We start from the raw sequence: 8,988 nt of genomic DNA, 5'->3' as shown, positions 1-8,988 counted from the left end.
AAAAAAACTAAAAATAGAACTACCATATGACCCAGCAATCCCACTACTGGGCATATACCCTGAGAAAACCATAATTCAAAAAGAGACATGCACCACAATGTTCATTGCAGCATTATTTACAACAGCCAGGACATGGAATCAACCTAAATGTCCATTGACAGATGAATGGATAAAGAAGATGTGGCCCATATATACAATGGAATATTACTCAGCCATAAAAGGAACGAAACTGAGTTATTTGTAGTGAGGTGGATGGACTTAGAGTCTGTCATACAGAGTGAAGTAAGTCAGAAAGAGAAAAACAAATATTGTATGCTAACTCATATATATGAAATCTAAAATATATTTTAAAATAATGGTACTGATGAACCTAGTTGCAAGGCAGGTATAAAGAGGTAGGCAGAGAGAATGGACTTGATGACATGGGGTGGGAGGGCAAAGCTGGGGCTTCAACATATATACACTACCGAATGTAAAATAGTTGGCTGGTGGGAAGCAGCAGCATAGCACTGGGAGATTGGCTTGGTGCTTTGCGATGACCTAGAGAGATGGGATAAAGAGGGTGGGAGGGAGGCTCAAGAAAGGGAGGATATGGGGACATGTGTATGCATACGGCTGATTCACTTTGTTGTGCAACAGAAACTAACACAGTATTGTGAAGCAATTATACTCCAATAAAGTTTCATTTAAAAAAAGGATTAATCTGTATAAAACACTCTACATAAAGTCTTAAATAATGGAAGGGTACGAAGAATTGAAAAAAGTTAATTTAACTGAGGCATTCAAATTGGATATAAGACAGTGTGATTTAGATGACTTCTAAATTTTACTATATACAAGTTTCTAAAAATACACCCCATTCTGGACTGCAATAAAGTTATACACATTGGATGGAGGCAAGATTTCTAAAGACCCTTTACTAATCGTTCTTACTCCAGATCCAATTAATGTTACATTTTAATTTGAAGGCAATGAGGAACAAGACCTCTCCTTCAAATATTTATCTTATTACATAGGATAATTTTTCTCCTTTTTATTAGCTCTTAGCAAGTAGTTTCATTGTTAATTAACTCGTTGCTTGCATGCACATTTTAATATTTAGAATGAATGTTATATGGTTTGCAATCCATTCATGTAAAAGTGCTTTCATTCATTGCCTCACCAGATTATCAGAATAATGCTGTGAAATAGTCAGGGCTGACATTACAATCTTCATTTTACTGATAAAAGGCAGTGAGGGGCAGACACCTGACTTGATTTCCCAAAGATCACATGGTGAATCAGTGATGTGACTAAGGGAACTTGGGACCCCTAAGGGTACTCTTTCAAAGTAATATCTAAGTCTAGGCTATGAATATGAAGATGAATTTAATTGTTCCCTCTGGGCCTCATTCTCTACTCTGGAGTATTTGAATCTCAGATAATCTGTTAAACTCTTCTGGAAATGATTATATATGGCACCAAGAGGCTATAAAATATAGCGTTATATCTCTTTGCCACCATATCCATATACCACAATTATCATCAGTTACTTACTATTTTCTTTCTTCATTAAAAAACAATACTTTAGTCTCCCCTACCCAATATGCAAGGTATCAACAATTTTATATACATAAATATACGTTTGTCAGTATAGGAGTATTAGGGTAACTAAAACTAGAAATCTGACTCAATTACTTATTACTTCTGTGTTTCTGGAAAATAATTTAACCTAAATCTTAGTTTTCATATGTTATTTTAAAATAATAAAATCTCCCTTGTGTAGATTGTTTAGATTATAAATAATATATGTCAGGTGCCTGGAACATAAAAGCTTCTCAGTAAATTGTTTTAATTTATTTAAGTCTTTGGTTCTTCTTAAAATGATATGTTGGTTTTATTAAGCTCTTTCTTCTAGCCATTGTTATTACCATGCTTATAATAATTACTTATTCATTTCCTACACTTTAAAAGCTTCCCAACCTGGCCTTTTTTTCAAGTCTTCTTCCCCTCAATGTATCCTTTAAAATGTCTTTTAAAATTCTATCATGTTAGAGGTATTCCAATTTTTTTTCCTCTACCTTAGAGTAAATATAAATTCCTTATTTTCTGGTACCCAAGATATTTCATAATATGACCTTCATGTAAATGCTAGGCTTATCAGTACCTTCACCCCTGCACATCTTCCTCTTCAATCAAGTGAACCTTTTCACATTTCTATTTTTCTAATTTCTTTTTCAAGTAATTCTCTAGCTTTAAAGTAATTTCTAATCTATAGGAGAGTAATAGCCTCTTCAACAGTCTTTCTCTTCAGAAATGACTTGAACTTTCTTGGCCCTTTAATCTTGCACAAAATTTGAGACTCAGATCATCAAGTTCCAAAAATAACACTGTTGGAATACTCATTGGAATGGCATTTATAGATTGATTTGGGGATGAATAATTTCTTTATAATATTAATTCTGATTATCCCTGATGGTATATGTCCCTATTTATTTAAGATTTTTAAAAAAAATATACCTTAATATAATGATTTTTTTCTTATAAAGGCCTTAAATATGCTTTATTAAATATTTTTAGATGTTCTGTTACTGTTGTATATAATGTCTTTTTACTATCTATTTGCTATTGGTGTACAGGAATTTATTTTTGTATTTTAATCATATATCCAGCCAGCTTCTAAATACTTTTATTATATTCAAAAATATGTCTGTAGATTATTTTTTTCTAATTAAATGATTATAACATCTATATGTATCATTAGATTGTATTGCCTTCTTCCAATTCTTATTCTTTCAATCATAGTTTAAGGCCCCCCAACACAATCTTGGACAGAATGTTGATAGCATTTGTCTTAGTCACGGTTAACCCAGGGAAACAAGTAATTTATTTGTGGAGAAAATCACAGGGAAGAGGAGCAGGAGAATGATGAGAGTAAAATGTATAAGGAGGGAAAACCTATACAAGGGTGAGTAATTGATTGATCACCTCTGTGACAAATGAGGCTTGATTATCATCAAGATTATATGACATACTGTGAAGATTGCACCTCACAATGGTTCACTTGAGAGAAGAGAGGGGCATTTACCGTCTAGCTCCTGTCCCACATTGGCCAAGAATTATCCATGAATTAGTAATCTCTCATTCTCCCAGGCTGCATATACATAGATGCCAGTTAAATTTCCACGGTTCTCTCAAGTCATGGTGCTAGGAAAATCCCAAGGCAGAAAGTGAAAAATGTGTGGGGTAACTGAGGCAATGTATTGTCAGTTTATACCATGTGAAGCTGATTGTTATAATGACTAGAGTAAAAGGTGAGCCAAGAGGATGTGAGACATGGCATAAGTATCTAATACAATGGACATCTTTGTCTTAATGGAAGCAGTCTCAATGTTTCTTCTCATTGAGGATGATGTCTGCTCTAGTTCTCTTATACCTGTTATCATAATAAAAAGTCCCCTTATATTCTTAACTTCTTAAAAATCTTCATCATAAATGGGTATTACATTTAAAAATAAATTTTCTGTATATGTAGGGATGATCATATGATTTTTCTTTTTAAATCATTTAATTTGCTGGATTAAAGCTCTGGATTGTCTAATACTAAATTTCTCTTGCATACCTAGGATAAAACCAAGATGGCTATAGTGTATTATGTTTTGTTTGGGGGGTTATTTCTTAATATTTTCTTTAGAATTTTTTTTTCAATCTATACTCGTGAGTGAAATAGACTTATAATTGTCCTTTTCTGTATAGTTTTGCCTAGTTTTTATATAAGGTTGACAATTGTCTCACAGATGCCATTGAAGGGTATTCTCCACTTGCCATTTTCTTGGAAGAGATTGAACAAACTTGGCACAGTGTTTTTGAAAATTTGCAACAAGTCATCTCAAACTTTCTGAGCCTAGTGTTTTGTTTGTGGGAATATTTTAAACTAGTGTTTTCATTACTTTCATGCTTATAGAATTACTCATGCTATTTTTTTCTTCTTGAGACAGTTCTAGGAAGACATACTTTCCTAAGAATTTTAATTCAATCAAAAGTTTTCAAAATGATTGGCAAAACTGTTGGCATATTTTATTACTATAACGAAGCATCTTTTATTACTAGCCTTATTTATTTACGTCTTTTTGTTTTCCTCTTGGTCTATCTTGCTAAAATATGTCTCCCTTTTAAAATTTTTTTCAAAGATCTAATTTGACTTTGCTGATCTCACTGGTAACTTGGTTTAAATTTTGGTGAATTTTGCTCTACTTTTACTATCATTTTCTAATTCGTTTAAGCTTAATCTATTTTTCCTCTTCTAATTTATTATGATAAGCCCTTAGCTCATAAATTTGGAAGACTTCTTATTTTCTAGTAAAATTAGTTAGAGTATATATTTCCCTTAAAGTGTTTGTTTTGTTGCATTGTACAAGTTTTGATATAGAGTTTTCATTGTAATTTAATTACTGGTATTATTATAATTTCTTGTCAATATCATGAGCTGTTTAGCAATATGTTTTCACAATTTCTAAATATGTGGGATTTTTCAATTTATATTTTGTCATTAACTCCTAACTTAATTACACTATGATCAAAGATTATCATCTTTATACCTGTCTTTGAAATTTTGAGACTTTCTCTGTGACTTGTAAAAAGTTTGCACATGTGCTTGAGAAATGCCTCTCATTGATTATTATATGTAGAACTCTTTGTCCATTAGGGCAAGCTTGTTGATTATGTTGTGGAGATCTATATACTTCCTGTTTATTTAGATTCCTTAACCATCAATAAATGAGAGCTAGTTGTAGTTGAAACTACAACTAAAATTATAGATTTGTCAATTTCTCCATGTATTTTTCCCCAATTTATACTTCATTTATTTTGAGGTTATTTTATTACATGTATACATGCTTATAATAGCTATATATTCTTGGCTAATTGAAATTGGATAATTAGATAGTGAAACTCTCTACCTCCATAATTTTGTGTCTTAAAGTATATTTTATCTAATAGTAATATAACTATTTTGTTGTGTTCATATTTGTGTGAAATGTCTTTAATTCTGCTTTTTCCTTCAATTTTTGCTTATCCTTATGTTCTAGGTGATTCTTGTAATTAGCACATAGCAAGATTTTGGTTGTTCTCCACAATCTGTCAGAATTTGTCTTTGAATCAATTAAAAATTTCCATATATATCTATTACAATTACTGATTTATCTAGACCTGTAACTATCATCTTATTTTTGCATTATGTCCCATTTTTGCAACATTGATTTTTTTTTACTTTTTTAATTGAAGTATAGTTAGTTTACAATGTTATGTTACTTTTAGGTGTACAGCAAAGTGATTCAGTTATAAATAAATAAATAAATAAATAAATATATATATTCTTTTTCAGATTCTTTTCCCTATGGATTATTATCAGATATTGAGTATAGTTCCCTGTGCTATACATTAGGTCCCTGTTGGTTATCTATTTTACATATAGTACTGTGTACATATTAATCCCAAACTCCTAATCTATTCCTCTCCCACAAATAATCCACCTTGGTAACCATAAATTTGTTTTCTATGTCTTTGAGTCTATTCCTGTTTTGTAAATAAGATCTTTTGTATCATTTTTTTTAGAGTCCACATATAAGTGATATCATATGATATTTGTCTTTCTCTGTCTGACTTTCTTCACTTAGTATGATAATCTCTAGGTCCATCTATACAACATTGATTTTTAATACTTTCTTTTCTAATTGACAGCTATATCTCTCTTTTAATAAAATTAGAAACCAGCATATTTTCACATTTCTTGGTCTCCTTTCCACATTTCCTCTTCTGATTTAAATACTGCATTTAAGGCTTAATGAGTCTCTCAGCTATAATTTTTTGATACTTTGTATAGCTAATATGTTTCTTTTTATTATGATCTCACATTGGAATGACAATCTAAACTTGTTGTTTCTTCTAAGAGACTTGTTATTTTGCCCTCTGAGCTCATTTTCCTCATAAGTATCCTCATAAGTATCAGCTACCTTTTCAGGCAATGAAATTTAAGGAAGGCTAGAACCCAGTATTTGTCAGTTTGATAAATCTAGAGGTGTGGCATAGAAAAAAAACAAGCGTAGAGGCATCTATGAAAACCAGATTCAATCACTTCCCATCTAATAAGAGAAACCCTCATATCAGGTATTTACTCTCCACAGCCCAGGAAGAAGAAATATTCACTTTTAAACGCTGTGGTTTTGAAAAGAGAAGGCTAGGGAAACAGTTGATTGATGTCAGTTATTCTCAGCTCCTCAAAGCACAGGTTTTTTCCTATAGTTACCACAATTATTCCTAATATACCTGGGCCCCCATGTGGGTTCAAGCATTCATTGTTCCCAGGTGATGGTCAAGAAGAAGCAAGATAAATAGTCCAATAATCCCTATCCTTTTTTGACCTCAGCAGTGCTTGACTGCCTCCTGTTCCCAGTCAATACCCTCCACACACCAGTTTAAAACCTCCACTCTCCCCAGGGGTTTGTCACACTTTTCTCCATCTTCCCTGCTCAGATTCCTCTGAGGTCCAACTTGCGGAAAGAAGCCAGTAGTCATGCCAGCTGAATCTCCTAGTCAGAACTTGAACTCACATTCACTCTTCACTGAGATTTGTGGCAATATATTTTCTTCTATCTGGCAGGAGGATGTTTAAATTTCCTGTCCCCCTATCATCCAAAACTAGTGACTCTGATGGTCAGTTAGATCTAAGACCACTGAGACCAGATACATGTATATGAAATCCAATTAATCTCAATCATGGCTATCAGCAGGTAATGGCTTGATGGATCTATCAACTCTCTTTCTACTAATTTGTGACTTAGTGTATGCAGTCTCCTAAATGTCCAGACTACAGTCATTACATTTATGAATAATTGTATTCCCAATTAAATTGATGGGATTATATACATTTATTTACATAATTATATGTATAATACACAAATAATTATATATTTACACTTATACGCGCATATGCACACACACACATTCTCTCTTCTACTAGAACATAACCTTCAAGCAGCCACGGATTTTTATTTGTTTTGTTCTATGCTGGACAGTGTCATACCCAAAGGGAAGAGGAGAAGTGGAGGGAGTGGACAACCTCCATGGGGACAATTACTTTATCACTATTATTATTTAAAATTTCCAGCACATCATGATGATAAAAAGCAAATTTTAGTTGAATTTATTGTTTTAAAATTCTCTACTGACAATGCATCCTTTATTGCTTGTACTCACCTCTTACTACTAGTTCCTGACACATCACAGGTGTCCTATAAATGTTAATTGATTTAATGAATAAATGAGTCTAAGGTGTTCCATGAATACCTGATGAAAGGATGGGAGGATGGATAGGTAGAAAAGAGAGTAAATGAATAAGTGTATTCTTGTCTGCAGAAGTAAATGAGTGAACTCCTTCAATATATTTTGACATTGTTCTTTAGACTTAGGGATTCTGATGTCTGATCTCATGTACAGGGTAAAGACTTGCTCTAATAAGAGAGAAAAAATTCTCTAAATATGTTATTCCATAGGACACTGTCCCTTCCAACCTAGAAGTAAGATCAAAACGTTAGTACAAAGTGAATGCAGGCAAAGGACACAGAAAGAAAAAAAAATTAATATCCATTATAAAAAAAATGTAGTAAGAAGCAATAGAAAAAGAAAACCCTATGTCTGAATACACACAGGAATAAAATCACATTTTTTTTCCTTTAACAAAAAAGAAAGCACATAAAAGAGAGTAAAAGGTAAGGGCAAACGTTATAAATAGTGGTAAAAATAAGAAAATGAAAGCAAGGGAAATGGAATACCATGGTGAAGGAGAGGAAGAAATAGAATCCTCAAGGAAAGAATAAAGCAAGCTAGCAAAGAAGCAGAATGTAAGCCTCTGATTGTATTTCATTTATAACTGCTCTTACATTTTATTATATTTCTCTGGCAGGAGTCCCACATCTCTTTATGTCTGAAGGAAAGGGATGGCAGAAAAATGTTGCTCTGGGGACTAGAGATTTATTGCCTTGTACACTTAGTGTTAGGCTGATTTTTTTTCTTTAAATTACATGCCACTGTCATGTTCAAAATAAAAGCTTAAGATGGACTACATGCTATGTATCACCATAAAGACTGTTTTATTGAGTGAAAAACTAATGCAAACTTGGTTTTATTTTAAACAAATCAGAAACTACTGAGGTGATACCAACTTCTATACTCTTATTTTATCTTAACTGTGCCTCCATTGAATGATATGGAATAGGTGATTTTTTCAGTAAGTGAAACATTCCATGGAAAATATGCAAATATAGCCGTGAAAAGCCTGGGTTTTGAATCCAGACTTGAATTTATAGCTCAGTGACCTTGGGCAAGTTATTTAAATTATCTAGCCTTCAGTTTCTTAGGTGCAAAAAGTCATAGTATTAAGAGCCTTTACCTCATTATGATTGTTATGAGGATTACATATTATAATGTAAAGTTCTTAGCACAGTAACTGGCAGGGATTCAAAGTAATGAGTACTATTATTATTATTATTATTATTATTTCTTTACCATTCTAAGATCTCCTTCAAGAAAAATTAATTGAATATTAATTTTTAAAAAATTTACATTCAGAGTTAAACCAGCCAATGAAAGGGAAATACAATCAGCCACTTCCTCTATTTTTATAGCTAATTGAATGAAAAGGTATATTGATTATACTTATTTTATTGCCTATAAATATTTTTTATTGATGTATATTTGGCATATAACATTATATTAGTTCCAGATATATTGCAAAGTAATTCAATCTCTGTATATATTGCAAAAGGACCACCAGAGGAAGTAGAGTTAACATTCACCATCATACATGGTTATAAATGTTTTGTCTATATTCTTTTTTATTTTTATTTTATTTTATTTTTTTATTTTTTTTATTTTTATTTTTTTTGCCGGTACACAGGCCTCTCACGGTTGTGGCCTCTCCCATTGCGGAGCACAGGCTCCGGACGCTCAGGC

This window comes from Physeter macrocephalus, chromosome 16, assembly GCF_002837175.3.
Source record: "Physeter macrocephalus isolate SW-GA chromosome 16, ASM283717v5, whole genome shotgun sequence".
In the NCBI taxonomy this organism is placed as follows: domain Eukaryota; kingdom Metazoa; phylum Chordata; class Mammalia; order Artiodactyla; family Physeteridae; genus Physeter; species Physeter macrocephalus.
This window is presented reverse-complemented; position numbering follows the sequence as displayed.